Source organism: Phyllobates terribilis, unplaced genomic scaffold (genome assembly GCF_046119375.1).
Source record: "Phyllobates terribilis strain yellow unplaced genomic scaffold, ASM4611937v1 Scaffold_42__1_contigs__length_11168841, whole genome shotgun sequence".
NCBI lineage: Eukaryota > Metazoa > Chordata > Amphibia > Anura > Dendrobatidae > Phyllobates > Phyllobates terribilis.
This window is the reverse complement of record NW_027362802.1, coordinates 4,133,564-4,160,154: the sequence shown is the minus strand read 5'-3', so window position 1 is coordinate 4,160,154 and position 26,591 is coordinate 4,133,564.

Genomic DNA, 26,591 nt, shown 5'->3' with positions numbered 1-26,591 from the left:
CAAGATGTGTCACTTGGTTCCCTTCATCAGACTGCCTTGCGCTAAGACACTCGCTAAGGCCTTTGTCAAGGAAATTGTCAGACTACATGGTGTTCCTACTGACATTGTTTCTGATAGGGGTCCTCAGTTCGTGGCTTGTTTTTGGCGTGCCTTTTGTGACAGGTTGGGAGTTCATTTGTCGTTTTCATCCGGATATCATCCTGAGTCTAATGGCCAGACAGAAAGGAAGAACCAGGATGTTGAGCAGTTCTTGCATTGTTTTGTGGCAGACAATCAAGAGGGGTGGTCTGAGTTTCTTCCACTTGCTGAATTTGCTCTTAACAACCATACATCCTCTTCTGCTGGGTGTTCGCCTTTTTTTTGTTGTTCTGGGAGACATCCGTCTTTTGGGTCATTCTCCAAATTGGTTTCGACTGTGCCTGAGGAGGAGAGTTTTTCCGGTGATTTGGAGAGAGTTTGGACGGATGTGCGTGGTAATCTTCAGGAGGCAAACAAAAAATCTAAGAGGTACTTTGATAGGAAATGGCAAGAGGTTTTGTTTGCTGTTGGTGACATGGTTTGGTTGTCCTCTAAGAATCTGCGATTGAGGATTCCTTCTAAAAAATTGGGTCCCAAGTTCGTAGGGCCCTTTAAGGTGCTTCAGATAGTTAACCAATCTGCTGTTAGGCTGGAGGTTCCTACGTCCTGGAGGATTAATCCGGTGTTTCATGTTTCTCTGTTGAAAAAAGCTGATGTGTCGGATGGTGATGCCTCTGCCACTGTTCCTCCGGTGGTGGAGGACGGGGAATATGAAATTTCCCGCATCCTAAATTCTAGACGGTATAGAGGGAGTTTGCAGTATCTCGTCGCTTGCAAGGGTTTCGGACCTGAGGATAACTCATGGGTGAGGGCGGATGATGTTTCTGCTTCCAGACTTGTCAGAGCGTTTCACAGGAGGTTTCCTGGTAAGCCTGGGCCTAGGGGATCCAGAGGATCTTCTTAGAAGAGGGGGTACTGTAAGAACTCTCCTGTTAGGTTTTTTTTAGTTTGCTGGTCACATGACCATTTTTGCCTATTTAATCCGGCTCCACCCTCCTGGCATTGCTGGACTTCATTGTATTTACTACTGTTGAGCTAGCTTGGTGCTCTGTTGCCGTTCTCTGTTAGTTTTGCTAGGTCTTCTGACCTCTATGCTTTTTGTCGTGTGTTTGTCTTTGACTGCTACTATTTCTGCTAGGGGGTGTCCAACTTATTCCAGTCCCTAGTTCTTGTAGGGATCCCTCCCTCACATCTATAGGTCTTCGTACAGACTAGCCGAGGACTTTAGAGGGTCTGATCGCAGGATCAGGTTCCCCGTTACATCCTAGGGATCTAGTTTAGTTCTATTGTAGGGACAGATCTCCTGTCTTTCCTTAGTCTCTGTAGCAGATCATAACACATGCGACCTGAAGAGCCACCACGACTTGTGGTCAGAGGAAGAGTTGTGTTTGAGGATGCAGTTGTTGACGTGCTTCCAGTACTACGTCTCTGTCCAGCAAGGCGCAACCTGACCTCGTCGTCACTAGCATCCTCCTCCACCTCCTCTGCCGACCTCATCTCTTGGCTGACTGCGGGTTGACAGTAAGTGGGATCTCCAACCTCATCATCATCACCCTGTGTGTTACCACACCCGTCGTCCTCAGAGCCAACCTGTTCCTGCCCTGATAAAAAACTAAAGTTGTCGCTCCAATCAGGTATTTCAGTCTCATCATCGTCTTCCTCATTGTCTCCACCAACAGGAGTTACAGTTTGGGAATGAGGGTCTACATTATGGTCAGAACCTTCTGCGTCTGGTCCTGAATCCGACTCATAAAGATTCTGGGCATCAGTGCAGATCATTTCCTCGTCTGGATTCACAGAAGCTCTGGAGCTGACCTCTGATTCCCAGGCTATAGTATGAGTAAACAGCTCTGCAGACTCAACCATCTGTTCTACCCCATACTCAGATGGGCAGCTGGAGATTTGGGAGCTGTGAGGAAGCAAGTGCGATTGGGGTGACACCTCTGAGGACTGGAGTATTTGTGATGTTGAAGTTGAGGTGGAGGAGAGCCCACTTAAAGGAGCACTTGATATCCGTTGAAGGACCTACTGTTTTTGTGCCTCATCTGGAATTTGTAGCGATTGGCGTGGCAGTAAGAAAGTTATCTTATCGCATTGTCCGCTAAAAGAAGTAGACATTTTAGTCTGGCTGGAAGATGGTCTTTCTTCTGCAGATGTTACTGTTGCTTTAACACCTACCCCACGGACACAACCTTTTTTCCCCTTCCAAACACGCCTATTCCCCTTTCCACCAGCAGCAGGCCTTTTTCCACTCATTTTGGTGGTTAACTAATTCACAACTCTGGAGTTGTTTGCACAAAAAAACAGTGGATGGGAACCGAGCAGAGCTGAGTGGCCAAACTGTGGTATTAGGCCAAAAGTATTTGCTGGGTTAGATGCAGATAAAAATGATTTTAAATTTGCAACCTGATGGAGGTCAGTATAGATGGACTAATAGACCAAGTCCCACACACTGCTAGAAGCCCAAATATTTTTTCAGAGCTAGATGCAGAAAAAAATTATATTCAATTTGCAACCTGATGGAGGTCAGTATAGATGGACTAATAGAACAAAGCCCACACACTGCTAGAAACCCAAATATTTTTTCAGAGCTAGATGCAGAAAAAAATTATATTCAATTTGCAACCTGATGGAGGTCAGTATAGATGGATTAATAGACCAAGTCCCACACACTGCTAGAAGCTCAAATATTTTTTCAGAGGTAGATGCAGAAAAAAAATATTTTTAATTTGCAACCTGATGGAGGTCAGTATAGATGGACTAATAGACCAAGTCCCACACACTGCTAGAAGCCCAAATTTTTTTTCAGAGCTAGATGCAGAAAAAAATTATATTCAATTTGCAACCTGATGGAGGTCAGTATAGATGGACTAATAGAATGATGCTATGCCCAAAAGGTTTTACTTCACTAGGTGCAGTAAAAAAATTGGTATTCTATACACAGGTGCTGTAGCTTGCAACACAGATAGGCTACTCCACTGACTAACACACTCTGCAATAGGCCAAAAAGGATTAGCTTTGCTAGATTTAGCCAAATGCTGTGAAAAAAACTTGCACAGCACTGGCACAGACCTGCCTGGCAAAAACTGATAGGAACTGATGTAACTTTGTCCTGAAAAGGACTGCAATTACAATTAGTCTTTACTCCCAACCTATCTATTTAAGAGCACAGACCTGCCTGATAAAAGTGATAGGAACTGATGTAACCTAGCCCTCAAAAGGACTGCAATTACAATTAGTCTTTACTTCCAACCAATCTATTTAAGAGCACAGACCTGCCTGATAAAAGTCGTAGGAAATGCTGTAACCTAGTCCTTAAAAGGACTGCAATCACAACTCTTTCCTACTCCCAAGCTATCTGTAGATTTGTGCGAAAATTGGCTTGAAATTAACAAGGTATAGCGCACACAGCAACAGCGGTGCCGTCTGACACGCAGCTGCAGCAGTGAGAAAATGGTGGCGACGGGGAAAATGGCTGGGTCTTATAGGGCAAGGACATGTGACATACACTGCCAATGACACATGCCCTTGCTTGTGTGAAAAAAAGCACTTTGCTCCGTGTGTGCGCTGCTGATAGGCTGACAGATTGCACGTTCCCACTGTAAATGCGGGAAAGAGAAAAAAATTGGAGATCTTCATTATTCCTGCAGAGATCCATCCCCTGCCCCTCCCCCCACCCCGCTGTACACTCAAACTGCGTAATAACATTAATTTTCAGCATTACTGAGAAAAAATCCAGTTATGATTTTGGTGCACGAACAGTTATCGAACATAACCTCGAACAGCCGAATTTTTTATCAAATCGTTCGTGTTCGCCGAACGGCTCAAACACCGCCCAAAACAGCTCGAATTTGAGATTGGCGAACAGTTCGAGTCGAACACCGCTCATCTCTAGTCATTATGTAATTGAGACAAGTGTCTTGACCGTGGTACCAAATATAACAGGGGTCAAGAGCAAAGCAATCCCACTCCTTTCTCTACTTTTAAACTCTTCATTTTCATTATAGATTTCAACTCTAGCCTTCAAAATTGTGAATCTAGTTGTGGGCTATTATATAAGGGGTGAACAATTAATTTTCAAGGGGGGCCACATGAGACACCATGATTTTTGTGGAGGGATGAACCAATAGGCTGAAATTCTTCTCAATATTAATATTAACATATTAATTATGCTTATTATAATAATATTAATTGTATTGCTTAATATAGAGCAGAATTAGTTGTAATAGCCCACACACAGCCCCCAACATACATTATGAGCTGCATACAGCTCCTCTATATGTTATAGCCCACCATACACTATGAGGCCACACCGCCGCCCATACACTGTAAGAGCCCATACACAGCCCCCTATTTACAATATGAGCCCCCACATAGCCCTTCTATATATATTATGAGCCTCTGCATAGCCACCTTTATACAGTGTGATCCCCCACATACCCACTTTATATAAAGTGTGAGCTCCCACATAGACTCCTAAATACAGTATGAGTCCCCACATAGCCTCTTATATACATTATTAACCCCTCATAGGTTCTCTATATTCCATCTGAGCCCCCATATAGCTTCCTATATACAGTATGAGCACCCATATAGCCTCCAATATACAGACTGAGCTCCCACATAGCCTCCTATATACAGTATGAACCCCCACATAGCATGCATTTAGGAGGTTAACATTCTATGTACCTATTAATAAAACAAAACACATACTCACCTTGCTCCCATTCCCTCGGTGCTCTGTTGTCTCAGATGCACAGATTCTCTGCACTGCAGATGCAATTGAGTCACTAGGATGCAGGTAACGGTGACAGTGGGTGGCGGTGGACAGACAACGGGCAAGGGCATGGTGCAACCATGGGCTGGACTAGAACAGCCAAATCATTGGATGTGGGCCGCGGGCCTAGTATGCCCAGCTATGATATAAGCTGTGATTTAACAATGTAATGTCTGTATAAAAAGTCATTAAACTTATTTAGTAGATTCTAAAGGTTGACTCAATTTTGCAGCTATGCAGTCCTGTAGAAAATGAATGGAACAGAGCCTCTTTGAGCACTTCTAAGTCTCATTCTTTATCAGGATTGGTTAGGTTCTAGGAGTGACCCCATAGATTGGCAGGTTGTAACCTATTCTGAGGATAGGTTATAATTTACTAATTTGGAAAAACCTTGCTACTTCCATTGGGTGAATTTGCTAAGTATGGCACTTGTATCAGCCTTAGTTCAGGGTACACTGGAATAAAATGCATTTACTAGGTGTGCCACAGTGCAGGCTTCTTGCACTCCGTTTTGTGCATGAGACTTAAAGCTCAGCAGTAACTACTAAAATCAATTAAAGAAGTTGTCCAGTACTTTTCTAAATAGCCCCAATGAATTTAGCATGTGCCCATAAGTGTTTTTGTAATTACCTTTAGTTGTATGTATTGCATGTGAGTGGCGCTATCACTGACCCTTCATAGGCGTCATGTGACCCCTGGCTGCAGCCGGATCTGGCATGATTCTTATGGTAGACTGAACATCATCACCCTTTCAGCCCTGTAAACAGTGATCGGTGGAAACAGCAGCCATCAGGTTTTATTTCTATCTTCTGTAATCAGTAACAAGATGGAAAATGCTAAAAACCTTGGGAAATTTGTTTGGGTAAACTCTTGTGAAATAATCTGTATGGTGTTTATAGAACAAATACCTAATTCTATTTTGTAGTCTTAATAATCCAATGATAAAGACAAAGGATACATCAGAACAGGCTGAGAGGAGATTATTTAGGCAGAAGATGGATTATTTTTATCAGCATGGAAGTACATGAAACCGTGTTTGATAGCAGAGATGTTTGAATTATTAACAGGGAAAAGACACATTTGATTTAATTATCTTCACAATACTGCATTAATTTTGATATGAAAACAATGAAACAGAATATCTGACTTAGGCTGAATGCCCACAATGCGTTTTTCATGCGTTTCCGCTGCGGAATTTCCGCAGCGGAAGCGCATCAAAAACGCTTGGTAATCCGCACCCCATGGTCCCCAATGGCATTCCGCAATGTCAATGCACATGCTGCAGATTTTTCTGCAGGGTTTCTGCAGCGCTTATAAATCCGCAGCATGTTCATTAATTTTGCGGAAGCGCAGCGGAAGCGCCGCCATTGACTTGCACTGAGACGCATATAATCCGTGTCTGTACATTTGTTCACGCGGATTATATGCGTTTCAATGTGCAGATGGTACCCAGACCTGGAGGAGAGAAGACTCTCATCTGGACCTGGGTACCATTGTACCTGTAAAAAAAAGAATAAAATAAAAAATAAAGTTTATATTCACCTGTCCGGCGGCTTCTCTCTGCTTGCCGGCAGCGCTTATCTTCCAGGACCTGAGATGACGTCGCGGACATGTGACCGCAGGCTGTCTCGCGACAGCCCGGCAACCAGGAAGAAGCCAGGACGAGCGCAACAGCACACGCAGCGGGGCATCGGAGGTAAGTATAGCTTTATTTTTTTATTTTTACGGTCACACTATATTAATCCATGCTGTTTGCATGGATTTATACAGTGTGACCTAGTTGTCAAGCACTTTCCAAGTGATGCTATCGCCTGGAAAGTGCTTGTCAGTCCGCATGCGGAAACACATGCGTTAACACATGCGGATACGCATGTGAATCCGCATGTATTCCGCATGTATTCTGCAGGAAAAACGCATGCACAATCTGCATGCGTTTTTTCTGCCAGGGAGATGCAGAAATGCTGCAGAAATTTTCTGCTTCATTTCTGCATCGTGGGTACATAGCCTTATTCTTATACACTGTGTTCCAAATTATTATGCAAATAATATTTTCTCAGATTTTCCCAAATTAACTATATGAATTGCAGTCATTGTAATTTTCCAGTCAAATAACTATTCGAGTACAATTGAAAGGTTTTTGTACAAACTGCCTATGATAACAGTATATTTTTAAAAAAATAAAACACTCAAACTGCACTCAAAATGCATGTTCCAAATTATTATGCACAGCAGAGTTTTCAACCTTTTCATTTTAATAAAGAACAAAAAAATGGTCATTTGTGAAATTATAAGCATTAGCAGGTTATTACAAACTGAAATCAAACAGTTTTCAACTCAAAACTTTATTCTAGGTGATGTAACATTTGCACATAGGACCCCTTGTTCGAAAGGAGCTTCTGAACTCTCTCGTCCATTGAATTTGTCAGGTTTTGGATGGTTTCTGCTTCAATTGTTTTGCATGAGGACAGAATACCCTCCTAGAGCTGTTGCTTAGATGTGAACTGCCTCCCGCCATCATAGATACTCCTTTTGATGATGCTCCAGAGGTTCTCAATGGGGTTGATGTCAGGGGAGCATGGGGGCCACACCATAAGTTTGTCCCCTTTTATGCCCACAGCAGCCAGAGATGCAGATGTGTTATGTGCAGCATGAGATGGGGCATTATCATGCATGAAATGGTCGCGATGGCCCAGATGGATGGAGTGGAGGATGGCTGGTTGATGGACACCCCATGCAAACACGGCTACGGCCCCAGCAAGGAGGAGGTGGAGTAATGTTTTGGGCTGGAATCATGGGGAGAGAGATTGTCGGCCCTTTTAGGATCCCTGAAGGGGTAAAGATGAACTCCAGAATGTATGTGGAGTTTCTCAAACAGCCCTTCCTGCCATGGTTCAAGAAGAAGAACCGTGCATTCCGCAGCAAGATCATTTTCATGCATGATAATGCCCCGTCTCATGCTGCAGATAACACATCTGCATCTCTGGCTGCTGTCGGCATAAAAGGGGACAAACTTATGGTGTGGCCCCCATGCTCCCCTGACATCAACCCCATTGAGAACCTCTGGAGCATCATCAAAAGGAGTATCTATGATGGCGGGAGGCAGTTCACATCTAAGCAACAGCTCTGGGAGGGTATTCTGTCCTCATGCAAAACAATTGAAGCAGAAACCATCCAAAACCTGACAAATTCAATGAATGAGAGAGTTCAGAAGCTCCTTTCGAACAAGGGGTCCTATGTGCAAATGTTACATCACCTAGAATAAAGTTTTCAGTTGAAAACTGTTTGATTTCAGTTTGTAATAACCTGCGAATGCTTATAATTTCAAAAATGACCATTTTTTTGTTCTTTATTAAAATGAAAAGGTTGAAAACTCTGCTATGCATAATAATTTGGAACATGCATTTTGAGTGCAGTTTGAGTGTTTTATTTTTTTTAAAAATATACTTTTATTATAGGCAGTTTGTACAAAAACCTTTCAATTGTACTCTAATAGTTATTTGACTGGAAAATTACAATGACTGCAATTCATATAGGTAATTTGGGAAAATCTGAGAAAATATTATTTGCATAATAATTTGGAACACAGTGTAGTGACTGTGATTTTACACACTCAGACCCTCTTTTTCCATGTCTGTAAGCTTTGGGTGAATCTCTGTGGCTTCACTACCAAAATTTTTATTCCCTAAAAGCATTAAGAAAAGCCTTCTTATTCATAGACTAAAAGCTTTAAAAGGGTTGTCCAGTACTTTTAAAAATATGCCAATGTGTTTTAATGATAAATAGAAGCTTCTTTCTAATTAATACCTGGTGCTGTTTCTGCCTGTGAGCGGCGCTATCACTGGCGGCTCACAGGCAGCACGTGACCCCCGGCTGCAGCCGGCTCTGAAATCAGCTGACGTCACGACAAGTCCAGGCTGCAGCCAAGGGTCCCTCTTCCGCGTTCCACAGGTGGATGCTGGGTTGTGGGCCTGGTTACCCTGTGCATCACACCTGGCATCCACCGCGTGCTCTCTCTGTCCCCATTCATTGGGAAAGCGCATGGTGTATGCTGGGTGTGAGGCAGGGAACAACCCAGCAGCCACCACGGGGGCCCCAGTGCTGAGTCACTCCTCACTTGACGTGACATAAGCGGGGGGGTCATGTGCTGCCTGTGAGCGGCCACCGATAGCGCAGAAACAGCACCATCGGTGGCCGCTCACAGGCAGCACGTGACCCCCCCGCTGATGTCACGTCAAGTGAGGGGTGACTCAGCACTGGGGCCCCCGTGGTGGCTGCTGGGTTGTTCCCCGCCTCACACCCAGCATCTACCGCGCACTTTCCCAATGAATGGGGACAAGAAGAGCACGCGGTGGATGCCAGGTGTGATGCACAGGGTAACCCGGCCCACAACCCAGCATCCACCTATGGAACGCGGAAGAGGGACCCTTGGCTGCAGCCTGGACATGTCGTGACGTCAGCAGATTTCAGAGCCGGCTGCAGCCGGGGGTCATGTGCTGCCTGTGAGCCGCCAGTGATAGCGCCGCTCACAGGCAGAAACAGCACCAGGAATTAATTAGAAAGAAGCTTCTATGTATCTTTAAAACACATTGTCATATTTTTCAAAGTACTGGACAACCCCTTTAATGTACAACAGTGTGTAGTCTGCTCATAGATTCACAGTATAATTTTCAAAACATTGTGTATACGTGAATATTCAGATGTTCCCTCTTATTAAGGCATAATGATAATGTCTAACAAAATAAAATATATCAACATGTTTACATTTCAAGATCATAGGGGTTATCCACTACTAGGCAATCCCTTATCAATTGCCCCACGGTGCTGCATAACAAAAAAATCTATCCTCGCCTTCTGGAATAATGCTGTTCATCTACTGTCCATTGCCGGTCTCCTGACATAAATAATGTCTGCATATTAGTTGCTGAAATCAAAATTACATGCAAGCAGGAGAAACTGTTAGTTTCTCATTAAGCTGAGTGGAATATTAGCACAAGACATGGCTGTAGTGGCACTGCAACACAGATTAAACTGATACCTTTGGTGAAGTAATCCGCTTTGAGGTTCTTCTTTAATAACCATTTGAAGTTTTCTGCTAATTATATTTTGGTGCACAGGGGCTGGACTGTACCCTGGGTCTACTCCCCCTGTCTGTGATTTCTGGCCTCTTTGCCTGCCACCAGTCTATAATTCCTCATCCATCTGCCTCAGGTCTCTGAATGGCAGGTCACTGCTGAGATTTCAAACTGAGGAGCGGGTAATTCACAGGCATGAGAAAGACAGAGCGTCCGGGCAATCACAGTCAGGGAGGAGTGGACCCAGTGCACAGTCGGGGCCCTGTGTACCGAAATCTAATTAGCAGAAACAAATGGTGATCAAAGAAGAACCACAAACTGGATTTCTTCACCAAAAGTATCAGTTTAATCAGGGTTTCTGCGATATTACATCTATGTCTTTACTTCACATTACTAAATCGTGCTGACAGATTCTCCTTAAAGGTAGGGTCACACAACCGTTTTCTCCACTTCCGAAAAAAATGGTCCAATTATTCTGATGTAACTTTGATCAGAGTGGCATCAGTTTTACTCCAATGTGGAGAGAGAGAAATAAAAGTTTCTCCACCTTCTCCATTCTGTCAGTCCATGATAACCATACTGCACTCAGATGTCATCGACCCACAGACTTGCATTGCCGATTTTGATCTGATCAAAGTAGGATGTGTCGGATATTCTCTGCAAACCACTCAGTTCAAGAAAACAATCAGACATGTGCACTGGCTCATAGAATATCCTTGGTACAAGTGCTATATATGTTCATGAGCCCTAATTGTGAAGGCTGCAACGAATCAGCTTCCGCTAATTGGCTTCAATGGTCATAATATTGTTTATGTCATGAGACCAGCGTGAGACATAGAGTGAGGAGCTGCATCTCTCTGAAGGTGAATAGACATTTTTTTTTAATTTATGCAGCACCGTATGGCCATTAATAATAATAAAAGATTGTCTAGTAGTGGATTGAAAAAAAAATAATCGTACTGAAATTAATTTAACTAAAAGAGCAAGCTATATCTTTGATTGAGATTTATTAGTAGAGTTATGTAAGGAAAACCTATTGCTATGGAAATTTAATGCAGTTTGTAAAATAAAGACCACAGTGTCTGTGGAACACACAGAGGAACAGATAAGTAATCAGCAGGGGTTTCAGCAGATGCAGCATCTTGTGCCAATGTAATTATACTAATCCTAGAGAATCTTAAGGGAATAGTGACTTAGTAATTAAAATGATTAGGTACCCAAATGTTATGTTCTTGTTGGCAGAGGCACAAAACCTCTGCTGTGGAGTTAAGTCTTTACAATAAGACATACAACATACAGTTAGGAGGGATAAGTGTCACGCAACGTGTGGGAAAGACTTGGCGCAACTAAGAGTAATGAGGGAAAGGGAACCCAGACACTAGGGAAAGGGGGGAGTGGTGACCTCCTAGTCTTGTCTAGTGTCACCCTGTCTCAACAGCCGTCCCTATATTGGCTCTACACCAATCGCCGCATGCGTGCCTTGCCCTGACTTTCCCAGGCATATGGCTAAGGCAAGGGATGGGAGAAGATGAGCACTAGTCGATCTCCACTAAACAGGGGGGATTGCTTAGCTTTAAACGAATCCAAATTTGCACACGGCCTCAATCTCCAGAGAGGACAAAGTACTGCTCTTGCTAAAGCCTCACAAGTAGTAATGAATCTAGCCGGCACCTCTCTCTCAGACACACCAGGTATTTATACACCTATGCCAGGGAGCTAATTAACCAGAGGGAAGTAGCCACTAGGTCCTAGAGACAGCCTCTCATCTAAGAAGATGTCTGCAATGCCAAACATAGACATTTCCTGCAACCAACTGCAGGGCAACTGTCTGTCACCTCTGATACACCCGTGACAGTACACCCCTCCCTCCCCCTATGAGTGGCCTCCGGACACTCAGGACCGGGTTTCTCAGGATAAGAGGTGTAGAATGAGCGAACCAATCTGGGAGCGTTCACCTCTGATGCTGAAAACCACATCCTCTCCTCTGGACCATAGCCTTTCCAGTGCACCAAGTATTGTAGAGAATGACGTTGGAGATGAGAATCTACAATCCTCAAATCTGGAACTCCAGATTACCATCAACCATTAGTGGGGGCGGTGGTAGAGGTGAGGGATCAAGAGGTTCCACATAATTTTTGAGTAAGGACCTGTGGAACACATTGTGGACCATAATGGCCTGAGGAAGTTCAAGATGAAACGCTGCTGGGTTAATGATGGTGTTTATTTTATAGCGACGAATAAACCTAGGTCCCAGCTTCCAAGAAGGAACTTTTAATCTTATATTCCTGTGCTGGGCTGACTGCAAGTACTGCAAGTCAAAAAACAATCAGCGAGGCTGCCGAGTGTACAGAGCCTGATTGTGCTTCCCAGAGGAGGCATAAGTACACAGAGGGGCAGATAAGTGCATAGTTAAACACAATATCATATCTTAACGCAAGAATATAGCTTGGTGTTTTTCCTTACTTTCCTTTTATTTAATTTTTTTCTGCTTTTACTTGTATTGTTATCCCCATATAATATGTGCTCCATTGGCAATGCTACCAGGTGTGCATCTTGTGAAATGTTTTCATGCCTTGAACAGCCGTTTGAGGGTGAATATATCTGAGTTCGATGTCAGCGAGTTACATGTTTGGAAGCCCAGATACTGGATCTAAATGTGCAGCTAGCAACACTCAGAAGCATTGCAAACCTGGAGAGGAATTTAGAGCTCACTGAGCTTGCACTGGTTGGGCCAGTGATCTGGAGGAGGGTGGAGGTGGAGAAGATCAGGACCCAGAAGTAGGTAGCTGGGTAACAGTTAGAAGAGGGGGTAGGGAGAAAAGTGCCAAGGAGCCCAGTCCTGATTTGGCACAACCTAGTAAATATGCCTGTTTGGCTGGTATTAGGAATGCAGATCCAGGGCTGGGAACACTGCAGAAGGACATTGCTTCTAGCAACCAGGTAGACGACTGCTGTAGGAAGGAGGGATATAGGAGTGCAGCAAAGGCCAGACAGATGTTGGTGGTCTAGGACTCTATAATTAGGCAGACAGACAGGGTCATCTGCCGCCGAGACCATGAATGCTTAACAGTGTGTTGTCTGCCGGGTGCTCGGGTTCGACATATTGCGGATCGGATAGACAAATTGCTGGGTGGGGCTGGAGAAAACCCAGCGGTCATTGTACACATCAGTAGCAATGACAAAGTTAGAGGGAGGTGGAAGGTCCTTAAAAATGAGCACAGGGAACTAGGAGAGAAGCTAAAGGCCAGGACCTCTAAGGTGGTGTTTTCAGAAATACTGCCGGTGCCACGGTCATCACTAGATAGACAGGGGGAGCTTAGGGAGATCAATAAGTGGCTTAGAAATTGGTGCAGGAAGGAAGGGTTTGGGTTCATGGAGAACTGGGCCGACTTCTCTGTCTGTCGGCTACAGGCTCTACAGTAGGGACGGGCTGCATCTCAATGGGGAGGGTGCAGCTATGCTAGGGGAAAAAATGGTCAGAAGGATGAAGGAGCTTTTAAACTAGGATCTGGGGGAGGAAGGGTATTTGTGCTATTAAGGGGTAAGATAGAGTAGACAGAGAGAGTGGGACAGCAGGGGTTATAGAGGATCTGGGGGGGGCTGCGATAAGCAAGGAAAGTAGTGAGCTAACAAATGTGCTAATGGTATTAAATGTTTGCTGGCAAATGCAAGAAGTCTTGCAAACAAAATGGCTGAACTGGAGACTCTCATGTCAGTCACTGAATATGATGTGGTGGGTATTACAGAAACCTGGCTGGATGAAAGCCATGACTGGGTAACAAACATGGAGGGATACACTACATTTAGAAAGGACAGGAAAGACAAAAAAGGTGGAGGGTGTGTATTTTCATTAAATCCAACTTAAAACCTGTGCTCAATGACAACATTGGGGGGAATTGCAACAATGTAGAGTCAGTCTGGGTTAATGTTCATGAGGATGGCCATAATGGAAATCTTTTAATTATAGTTTGTTACAAGCCTCCTAATATACAGTACAGACCAAATGTTTGGACACACCTTCTCATTTAAAGATTTTTCTGTATTTTCATAACTGAAAATTGTACATTCACACTGAAGGCATCAAAACTATGAATTAACATGTGGAATTATATACTTAACAAAAAAGTGTGAAACAACTGAAAATAGGTCTTATATTCTAGGTTCTTCAAAGTAGCCACCTTTTGCTTTGATGACTGCTTTGCACACTCTTGGCATTCTCTTGATGAGCTTCAACAGGTAGTCACCGGAAATGGTTTTCACTTCACAGGTGTGCCCTGTCAGGTTTAATAAGTGGGATTTCTTGCCTTATAAATGGGGTTGGGACCATCAGTTGTGTTGTGCAGAAGTCTGGTGGATACACAGCTGATAGTCCTACTGAATAGACTGTTAGAATTTGTATTATGGCAAGAAAAAAGCAGCTAAGTAAAAAAAAGCGAGTGGCCATCATTACTTTAAGAAATGAAGGTCAGTCAGTGCGAAAAATGGGGAAAACTTTGAAAGTGTCCCAAAGTGCAGTTGAAAAAATCCATAAAGCGCTACAAAGATACTGTCTCACATGAGGACTGTGTTAGAACCCTCCTGTTAGTTTTTGCTATCTTGTGTTTTGCGGTCACGTGACCAGCTGCCTATATATTCCAGCTCCACCCTTCTGACTTTGCTAGACTTCAGTGTTGTTTTGACTGTCTCTCTAGCCAGGTGCTTCGGTGCCTATCTCTGTCAGTTCTTGCTCCTCTGGGACCTTTAGTACTTTTTGTCAGTTTGTCCTTTTTGCTCTGCAACAACTTCTGTGTAGGAGGTGTCCCATTTTTGTCCCAGTCCTTATTTCTTTTAGGGACCCCTCCCTTAATTCTATAGGTCTCCGTTCAGACTAGCCGAGGACTAAGGCGGGTCTATTCACAAGGAACAGGCAGCCCGCTACAACATAGGGATTCAGCTTAGTCTTATTATAGGGACAGCTTTCCCCTATCTTTCCTTAGTTTTGTTGAAGATCATAACAGTAAGTCCAGCCCAAAAAAAAAAAAAAAAACTAAAAGGAAAGAAAATTAGGGGGTTCAGTATAGTTTCCGTCCAGGAGTTGGCTCAACGCCTGCAGGGATTGTCTCTGGGAGGTGGCCGAGCTTCAGCAACACGTGAGTAGCTGTCCTGGAGCGCATTTTGTTGAACCCACGGTAGGACTGCCTGATGTTTTTTATGGTAAACATCAAGATTTTTTTTCCTTTAAAAATGCTTGTTTGTTATATTTTCGTTTGAGACCAAGATCCTCTGGGAATGAATCACAGCGCATTGGTTTTATTATGTTACTTTTGCGCAAGGAACCACAGGGTTGGGCCTTTTCTCTCCAGTCTAATTATCCGTGTTTTGTTGAAGATTTTTTTTATGCTATGTGGCTATTATTTGACGATCCTGATAGAATCTCACCTGCTGAATCAGAACTTAGATGTTTGAATCAGGGGTCAGATGATGTTGAAAATTATTGCACACACTTCAGGAGATGGGCTTCAGAAGTTAGATGGAAAAATTCTGCGCTGAAATGTTTATTTCTTGCTGGTCTGAGTGAAAGGGTTAAGGATTTCCTAATTGCATTCCCTGCACCTGAGACTCTGCAGGTAGCTATGCAGTTAGCTGTTCGTGTGGACAGGAGACTGACGTCCAGGGTTAATGATGCAAAGACTCCTGTAACTTCAGGTCCTAGTTCCCAGAAAATCTGCTCTGACAGCGGAGAACCAATGGAGGTTAGGGCAATGTCACTCCTCTCTCAGGAAAGAGATCGGAGATTCGCCGAGGGTTTGTGTCTTTATTGTGGTAAAGATGATCATTTGATTAAACATTGTGAGCATCGTCTAAGTAAAGGTAAAAAAAAGGTCAGTTACGCCCGTATAGCTTGTTTACGCTCTGCAGGAGTATTTCTTTCTGGGAGTACTACTTTGCAGGGAGATTTGATTGAATTTCAGGTATTTTTGGATTGTGGTTCAACACTTAATGCGATTGATAAAGGGTTTTTGGAAAACATTAAATTGAAATCCAAACCTTTGTCATCACCTATTTCTTTGATTGCTATTGATAAAACTCCCTTGAAATGTATTACTCACAAGACTGCTGCATTTCCTCTCACTATCAATGGAGTTCACCAAGAAATTTTGGACTTGGTTGTTTTGGATAATTTGCCCTCTCCAGTTGTTCTAGGATTGCCTTGGTTAAAACTGTACAATCCTTTATTGGACTGGTCTACTAATGTGAATAAGTCTTGAATTCCGAAGTGCTATGATAAATGTTGTAATGGTCGCATTGCAGCTGTGGAAAAAGGGGAATTACCTGTACCTATTCAAGATTTTTGGAGGGTTTTTTCGGAGGAAGAGTCACAAGTTTTACCTCCTCATAGGGATTATGATTGCGCCATTGAGTTTGTACCCGGTGCTACTCTTCCCAAAAGTCGCTTGTTTAATCTGACTATCCCTGAGAGAAAAGCCTTGGAGGAGTACATACGGACTAGCCTGGCTGCTGGTCACATTAGACCTTCTAAGTCACCTGTGGCAGTTGGATTCTTCTTTGTTAAAAAAAAGGACGGTGGGTTACGTCCATGTCTGGATTTTCGTGAAATTAATAAGATTACCGTACGCAATTCCTACCCATTGCCGTTAATTCCTGACTTGCTTAACCAGTAAGTGGGGGCCAAGTGGTTCTCCAAAATTGATCTCCGGGGGCCATACAATTTGTTACGTGTGAAGGAGGGTGATGAATGGAAAACTGCTTTTAACACTCCGGTAGGTCACTTTGAGAATCTGGTGATGCCTTTTGGTCTTACCAATGCACCTGCATTTTTTCAGAACCTTATTATTGACATCCTGAGACCTTTGATTGGTAAGAATGTGGTTGTGTATTTGGATGACATTTTGATTTATTCAATAGATTTCGAGTCAAATTGGCAAAGTGTACTTGAAATTTTGCAGTTATTGATAATTCACTCTTTACTAAGCTGGAGAAATGTGAGTTCGCAGTGCAGAAAATTAGTTTTTTGGGCTACATTGTCTCCAGCGAGGGCTTTGAGATGGACCCTGTGAAGGTTCAGGCTGTGCAGGAATGGCCTAGGCCTATTGGTTTGAAATCTATACAGAGATTTTTGGGTTTTGCAAATTATTACAGGAAATTCATTAAGAATTTTTCTGTAACTGTTAAACCTCTAACCGATCTCACCAGGAAAGGTGTGAATACAGCCCAGTGGACTACTGAGGCCATTGAAGAGTTTGAGTATCTCAAAGAGAGGTTCAGTTCTGTCCCTATCCTTATGCAGCCTGATGAGACCAAGCCTTTTTGGTCGAGGTCGATGCTTAATCAGTGGGGGTCGGAGTAGTTTTGTCTCAAGAGAACAAGGGTGGAGTACATCCTTGTGCCTTTTTTTCGAAAAATTTTTCGGAAACCGAACTGAATTATGATGTTGGAAATTGGGAGTTGCTGGCTATTAAACTTGCGTTTGAACACTGGCGTCATTTTTTGGAAGGCGCTAGATTTCCTATTCAGGTTTTCACAGATCATAAGAATTTGATTTATCGGGATGCTGACAAGCGTTTGAATGCCCATCAAACTAGGTCGGCACTTTTTTTTTCTTGGTTTCATTTTTCTGTTACCTATATCCCTGGTACTAAGAATGTTAAAGCCGATGCTTTATCTCGTAGCTTCTCTCCTACGGTCGGTGATGAGGAGGAGGAGAGCATTTTGCAATAAGGAGTTGTGGTGCTGGCTTTGGACTCCGTTTTGGAGAATGGGATTCTGAATGCTCAAGATGATGCTCCATCTAACACTCCCCATGGGAGGTTGTTTGTGCCTAGAGCCTTTAGGAGAGATTTGTTTGTGCAGTCTCATGAGTCTCGGTTGGCAGGTCATCCAGGAGTTTTGGAAACTAAGAGACTTATCAGTCGCAGTTTTAGGTGGCCTGGATGGCAGAAGGAAGTCATCAAGTGGGTGTGTCAGTGTACTGTGTGTGCTAGGTCAAAAGCTTCACATACTCCTGCTGCGGGGTTGCTTTGCCCTCTGGAGGTTCCTACTGCGCCTTGGACGCATCTCATTATGGATTTTATTACTGATCTTACGGTGTCCAAGGGTTTTACTTTCATCTGGGTGGTTGTGGACCGTTTTAGTAAGATGTTTCATTTGGTTCCATTTGTTAAGTTGCCCTGCGCCAAGACACTCGCTAAGGCATTTGTTAAGGAGATTGTCAAGCTCCATGGCGTTCCCATGGATATTGTTTTTTGTGACAGGTTGGGAGTCCATTTGTCATTTTCGTCTGGTTATCATCCTGAGTCGAATGGACAGACTGAAAGTAAGAACCAGTATGTAGAACAGTTTTTAAGTTGTTTTGTGGTGGACAATCAAAATGTGTGGTCGGAGTTTCTGCCTCTCGCAGAATTTGCTCTTAACAATCATACATCCTCCTCTGCTGGGTGTTCTCCTTTTTTTTGTTGTACTGGGAGACATCCGTCTTTTGGTTCGTTCTCCAAATTGGGGTCGGTGGTGCCGGAGGAGGAGAATTTTTCCGGTGATTTGGAGAGAGTTTGGACTAATGTACATTGTAACCTGTAAGAGGATAACAAGAAGTCCAAAAAGTATTTTGACAGGAAACGTAAAGAGGTTTAGTTTACTGTGGGTGACATGGTTTGGTTGTCCTCAAAGAACCTGTGGTTGAGGATTCCCTCTAAAAAACTGGGTCCTAAATTTGTGGGTCCATTTGAAGTGCTTCAGGTTATTAATAGAGATGAGCGGTGTTTGACTCGAACTGTTCTCCAATCTCAAATTCGAGCTGTTTCGGGCGGTGTTCGAGCCGTTCGGCGAACACGAACAATTTGAAAAAAATTTGCCAGTTCGAGGTTATGTTCGATAACTGTTCGTGCACCAAAATCCTAACTGGATTTTTTCTCAGTAATGCTGAAAATTAATGTTAATACGCAGTTTGAGTGTACAGCGGGGAGGGGGGAGGGGCAGGGGATGGATCTCTGCAGAAATAATGAAGATCTCCATTGTTTTTTCTATTTCCTGCATTTACAGTGGGGAGGTGCAATCTGTCAGCCTATCAGCAGCGCACACACGAAGCGAACTGCTTTTTTACACAGAAGCAAGGGCATGTGTCATTGGCAGTGTATGTCACATGTCCTTGTCCTATAAGACCCAGCCATTTTCCCAGTCGCCACCATTTTCTCACTGCTGCAGCTGCGTGTTAGACGGCACCGCTGTTGCTGTGTGCGATATACTTTCAGTGTTAATTTCAAGCCAATTTTCGCACAAATCTACAGATAGCTTGGGAGTAGGGAATAGTTGTGATTGCAGTCTTTTTGAGGACTAGGTTACATCATTTCCTACGACTTTTATCAGGCAGGTCTGTGCTCTTAAATAGATAGGTTGGGAGTAAAGACTAATTGTAATTGCAGTCCTTTTGAGGGCTAGGATACATCTGTTCCTATCACTTTTATCAGGCAGGTCTGTGTTCTTAAATAGATAGGTTGGGAGTAAACACTAATTGTAATTGCAGTCCTTTTGAGGTCTAGGTTACATCAGTTCCTATCACTTTTTGCAGGCAGGTCTGTGCCATAGCAGTGCAAGTTTTTTTCACAGCATTTTGCTAAATCAAGCAAAGCAAATCCTTTTTGGCCTCTTGCAGTGTGTGTTAGTCAGTGGAGTATCTGCATCTAGCTCTGAGAAAATATTTCGGCTTGTAGCAGTGTGTGGGACTTGTTCTATTAGTCCATCTATACTGACGTCCATTAGGTTCCAAATTCAATATAATTTTTATCTGCATCTAGCTCTGAAAAAATATTTCGGCTTGTTGCAGTGTGTGGAACTTGTTCTATTAGTCCATCTATACTAACCTCCACCAGGTTGCAAATTCAAAATAATTTTTATCTGCATCAAACCCAGCCAATACTTTTTGGCTAATACCACAGTTTGGCCACTCAGCTGTGCTTGGTTCCCATCCATTGTTTTTTGTGCAAGCAACTCCAGAGTTGTCAATTAGTTAACCACCAAAATGAGTGGAAAAAGGCCTGCTGAAGGTGGAAAGGGGCATAGGCATGTTGTGAAGGGAAAAAAAGGTTGTGTCCGTGGGGTAGGTGTTAAAGCAACAGTAACATCTGCAGAAGAAAGACCATCTTCCAGCCAAACAAAGATGTCTACTTCTTTTAGCGGACAATGTAATAAGATCCCTTTTTTACGGCCACGCCAATCGCTACAAATTCCAGATGAGGCACAAAAACAGCAGGTGCTTCAACGGATATCAAGTGCTTTAAGTGGGCTCTCCTCCACCTCAACTTACAAGTCTCCATCTGCCTGTCTGAGTATGGGGTAGAACAGATGGTTGAGTCTGCAGAGCTGTTTACTCATACTATAGCCTGGGAAACGGAGGTCTGCTCCAGAGCTTCTGTGAATCCAGACGAGGAAATGATCTGCACTGATGCCCAGAATCTTTATAAGTCGGATCCAGGACCAGATGAAGAATGTTCTAAGCATAATGTAGACCCTCGTTCCCTAACTGTAACTCCTGTTGGTGGAGACAATGAGGAAGACGATGATGAGACTCAAATACCTGATTGGAGCAACAACTTTAGTTTTTTGTCAGGGCAGGAAGAGGTTGGCTCTGAGGACAACGGGTGTGATAATACACAGGGTGATGATGACGAGGTTGGAGATCCCACTTACTGTCAACCCACAGTCAGCCAGTCGATGAGGTCAGCAGAGGAGGTGGAGGAGGATGCTAGTAATGACGAGGTCAGGTTGCGCCTTCCTGGACAGAGACATAGTACTGGAAGCACGTCAACAACTGCATCCTCAAACACAACTCTGCCTCTGACCATAAGTCGTGGTGGCTCTTCAGGTCGCATTGGTGCTAAGCCTTGCATAGCCTGGGCATTTTTTCAGATCTATAAGGATGACCCAACTCATGTTATCTGTAACATTTGTCCGCAAAAGCTAAGTAGAGGCCAAAAAATACATAGTTTGAGTACTTCATGCATGAACCGGCACATGGATATGAAGCATAAGTTGCAGTGGGAAGCTCACTGTGCTACAGTGCGGCCCAGCAGGCTGGGCCAACCACCGTCTCCACATCTTGTGCATCCGCGGCCTCTTCATCCTCTGTGACTGGGGGGACAGCAGTCACACCTGTTTTGGGACGCAGACCTGCCACCTCTTTACCCGCAACAGCCAGCGTGATTGGCAGGTCATCATTTTCTTTGGAGGTGGAAAAACCAGCTGGTGTTCAGCGCTGTCCGACATCGATAGCACCACCTTTGGATCAAGGCAACCTAACATGTCCGCCTGCATCTTCCTCACAGACCGGCAGTTTGCCGGGGACACCCTTCTCAACCCCGTCTATGCACAACAGCCAGCCCTCGGTCCCTCAAATGTGGACAAGTAAAAGACCATTTCCTCCTAGCCATGAGAAAGCTAAGAGGTTGAATTTCACCATCTGCAAGCTCTTGGCTACAGAAATGCTGCCTTTCCGCCTGTTGGACACAGAGGATTTTCGAGACCTTATGTCCATCGCATTGCCTCAGTACCAGATGCCCAGTCGGCACTAGAGATGAGCGTTGTTCGACTCGAACTGTTCGCCAATCTAAAATTCAACCTGTTTTGGGCGGTGTTCGAGCCGTTCGGCGAACACGAACGATTTGAAAAAAATTCGGCTGTTCAAGGTTATGTTCGATAACTGTTCGTGCACCAAAATCATAACTGGATTTTTTCTCAGAATGATGAAAATTAATGCTAATACGCAGTTTGAGTGTACAGTGGGGCGGGGGGAGGGGCAGGGGATTGATCTCTGCAGGAATAATGAAGATCTCCATTTTTTTTTCTCTTTCCCGCATTTACAGTGTCGAGGTGCAATCTGTCAGCCTATCAGCAGCGCACACACAGAGAGAACTGCTTTTTTTCACACAAGCAAGGGCATGTGTCATTGGCAGTGTATGTCACATGTCCTTGCCCTATAAGACCCAGTCTTTTTCCCCGTCGCCGCCATTTTCTCACTGCTGCAGCTGCGTGTTAGACGGCACCGCTGTTGCTGTGTGCGCTATACCTTGTTAATTTAAAGCCAATTTTCGCACAAATCTACAGATAGCTTGGGAGTAGGGAATAGTTGTGATTGCAATCCTTTTAAGGACTAGGTTACAGCATTTCCTACGACTTTTATCAGGCAGGTCTGTGCTCTTAAATAGATAGGTTGGGAGTAAAGACTAATTGTAATTGCAGTCCTTTTCAGGACCTTGTTACATCAGTTCCTATCAGTTTTTGCCAGGCAGGTCTGTGCCAGTGCTGTGCAAGTTTTTTTCACAGCATTTGGCTAAATCTAGCAAAGCTAATCCTTTTTGGCCTATTGCGAGTGTGTTAGTCAGTGGAGTAGCCTATCTGTGTTGCAAGCTACGCCACCTGTGTATAGAATACCAATTTTTTTACTGAACCTAGTGAAGTAAAACCTTTTGGGCATAGCATCATTCTATTAGTCCATCTATACTGACCTCCATAAGGATGCAAATTGAATATAATTTTTTTCTGCATCTAGCTCTGAAAAAATATTTGGGCTTCTAGCAGTGTGTGGGACTTGTTCTATTAGTCCATCTATACTGACCTCCATCAGGTTGCAAATTTAATAAAAAATTTTTCTGCATCTAGCTCTGAAAAAATATTTGGCCTTCTAGCAGTGTGTGGGACTTGGTCTATTAGTCCATCTATACTGACCTCCATCAGGTTGCAAATTGAATATAATTTTTTTCTGCATCTAGCTCTGAAAAAATATTTGGGCTTCTAGCAGTGTGTGGGACTTGGTCTATTAGTCCATCTATACTGACCTCCATCAGGTTGCAAATTGAATCTAATTTTTTTCTGCTTCTAGCTCTGAAAAAATATTTGGGCTTCTAGCAGTGTGTGGGACTTGTTCTATTAGTCCATCTATACTGACCTCCATCAGGTTTCAAATTGAATATAATTTTGTTCTGCATCTAGCTCTAAAAAAATATTTGGGCTTCTAGCAGTGTGTGGGACTTGTTCTATTAGTCCATCTATACTGACCTCCATCAGGTTTCAAATTGAATATAATTTTTTTCTGCATCTAGCTCTGAAAAAATATTTGGCCTTCTAGCAGTGTGTGGGACTCATTGTATTAGGCCATCTATACCAAGCTACACCAGCTTTTAAATTAATAATAATTTTTAGCTGCATCTAGCCCTGAAAATAATTTTTCTTCCCAATAGTGGTTGCAATTGAAATATGGGGCGTGCGCCTGGCTTACAAAAATATACGCTTCATAACAAAAAACACCAGCCTAGCGCACTGCATTAATAAGATGGCATCATCGTCTCTCCCAGTGCTAGGCCTACTTCCCAGGCTAGCATTCCTGTGCCTAAAACACAATGTATGGGTCCGCGCTAGCCACTATGCTGAGGGGTCTAAAGCTGCTGCTAACGCTTTATAACAATTCAATTGGCAGATTTTCACAGAGCTCTTCCACAACGCCCACCCATCGGGCAACAGTTGCCCACCTTCCCTATCGGATTTGGTGGCGAATAGTTGATGCCATTAATCAGAGCGTCAGTTGCCCCGTCGGCGTGGCAAGCATACGATAAGGCATGGGAAGAGTGGACACGACTAGTAGCAGGCAGACGGGTTGACCAATGTGAACAAGCCAGATCACAAGTCACCATAGAATTTCTCCACCAGCTAATGATGAGGGGCATATCAGGGGCGTCAGCGCAGCGGTGTCTGACCGGAGTAGCATTTCACTTCCAACTACTGAATTGGGGAGATGTGACAAAGATTCATCATCAGACAATCCATAATAGGGTGGAAAAGGTGTCAGCCAAGTCAGGAGTGTAGACGTCCCGTCCCGTGTCACTAAAACTGATTTCTCACATCATATTCCTAACACCATTAACATGATACTCACAATTTGAAGCAACACTACTGTCTACTGCATTTGTGATCGCCTTCTTCGGGGTGCTATGCATATGCGAATTTGTCCCTCAATCCAAAATTACCACCAGTGGAGGCTTATTACACCAGGACGTAATCATAGCCAATAATGCAATACGTCTACGCATACACAAATCGAAAACAGTTCCAGCGGGCAGGGGCACTTGGGTACTTCTACAACCCACAAACGGTACACTGAGTCGGGTAACAATAGTAAAAACATATCTAACCATCAGATCACAAAGTAATTTCTTCCTATCACACATTGATGGAACGCCATTATCAAAATACCAGTTCCAAGCTATATTTAATAAATGCATAACATCGGCAGGGAACCACCCCAAAGATTACAGGACACACTCATAGGCGCGGCCACGGAAGCAGCAAGAGCAGGACTGTCAGAAACGGAAGTTCAGAGGATAGGGAGATGGCGATCCACGTGTTTGGCAGGATACATAAGACTGGACTTGTTTTCCTAACTTGGTTTGTTTCTTTTACAGGTGACGCTAAGCCAACAGTGTGGGTGATAGGCCACTCGTATATATATTGGGCAGAAAAAAGGGCGAAAGTCCGCCCAGGTGGGAGGAAATTAGAGTTTCATAACACATATTTCAACTGGAGAGATATTAGAGGCCTGCTATGGTCGCAGGTACTAATGGAGGTAATCAAAGTAGGGAGAGAGGCAAGATGTCCGGTCATCTTAGTTATACAGGCCGGGGGAAACAACCTAGGTCATCACAAGAGCGCATAACTAATGGCAATAATGAAACTAGACACTGAGCGCTTCAGAGAATTTTTCACAAAACTCGCTATAGTATGGTCAGAGATTGTGCCGATAGCGGTATGGCAAGGTGCGCGAGATATCACGGCCATCGAACGGACAAGGCGGGTAATAAATATTCAGATGGCAAAATTTAGAAGAGACAGAGGCGGTGTAGTGGTACGACACCGACAACTGGAAGGAGATAAAGCAGGCCTCATACGGCCCGACGGTGTTCACTTAATGGATATTGTACTGGATATATTCCTGTCAGGACTCCAGGACGGAGTGGAACAAGCGTTAAGAGTGATGGGTGGTAGTCAGAGTCCTGAATACGAGTACGCAGGATCCTCCGTGGCCTGGAAAAAGAAAGGACATGTTGGAGAGTTACACTTGTTGGCCAACTTGCCGGAGTGGAGACCCAGGGCATGCTGCAACAAGCTGAATTATTTTAGAAATAGAATGCCTTTCTAATGGAATGAGTTTAAAGAGTTAATAAAGCTGTGACTGATCCTCACCCATCCAGTTGTAAGAGTTACATTATTGTGTTGCCAAGGAAAGGGGGGCGGTAGGGGGACTGAGCATCTGGGTTTGGTTGGGGGTCCCCACAGTCTGCCTAGGCTAGATGCAGTTAAAAATTCTACGCTGACTAGCAGACACTGAAGATTTGGAGCAAACCTCTGAGTAAACAGCTCTTCAGACTCAACCATCTGTGTTACCCCAAGCCATAGTGTATGTAGTTTCTTACAGTTAAAAGGGGGGGGGGAGCGACCCAACCCACCTGGAATTGACGATGCCAACGTCACGTAAGACACAGCAAGGGGACTCCAAAAAGAGTCTCCATTTTATCTCAAAATTATGGCACAGACACCACTTAACCCTAGAACGCATACCTGGGGCCTCACAGGCCCGCCCTGGTAATTGTTTTTAAATTTTCTGCAAGATTACTTTAGTTAGAATTTTGAAACTCTAGGTATTCTTCATCTATATAGTTGTTTGTCATTTGAGTTTGAGTTATTCCATGTTATTTGCACACGGGCCTAAGAGGCCCCAGGTATATAAAAGTGTAGATTTTTATGGTCATACGTTCTAGGGTTAAGTGGCATCAATTGCCCCACAGTTGCTTAAAACGGTTGGTGAAGTGATTTTACCAAATCCTCAAGCTTTTAGTCTCCCAAGGATAACACAGGGGTAGAAAAGTCCTTGCGAATCCATGATTTGTTTATCTTTATGAACGTGAGTCTGTCTACACTCTCAGTGGACAGCCGCGTGCACTTATCTGTCAGCACACCACCAGCAGCGCTGAACACACGTTCAGAGAGAAAACTGGCTGCAGGGCATGACAAGATCTCCAAGGCGTGAGTGGCGAGCTCCGGCCATTTTTCCAGATTGGAATACCAAAATGAGCAAGGGTCCAGTGACACAGTCATGGCTTCGATGTTCACTTGGAGATACTCCTGCACCATCCTCTCGAGGCATTGACTATGTGTCAGACTTCTTGTCTCCTGTGGCCTTGCAAAGGATGGTCTAAAAAAGTGGTGAAATGATTTCACAAAATTGCTGTTACCAGCAGATACTGTGTTACTGTTACGGTTTGAGTGATGAAGACTCGACAGTCCCACGGTTGGCAAGTTAGAACTGTGAGATTCACTACGTGCACCACTGGTGTATTGTGGAAAAGTACATGTAAGATTCTGCAACAGCGTCTGCAGATACTCCTTCATGCGTCAATCCCTTTTTATGGCAGGAATTATTTCGGCAAATTTACTATTGTACCGGGGATCTAAGAGTGTGGCAACCCAGTAGTCGGGATTACTTCGAATTCTGACAATCTGAGGGTGATGTTGCAGGTAGTACAGCAAGAAGACACTCATGTGTCTTGCGCATCCAGGAGGACCAAGTCCATGTGGTGTTGGTAGCGAGGTAAGAATTATGCTTCCTTCCTCTGCCCTCTCCCCCC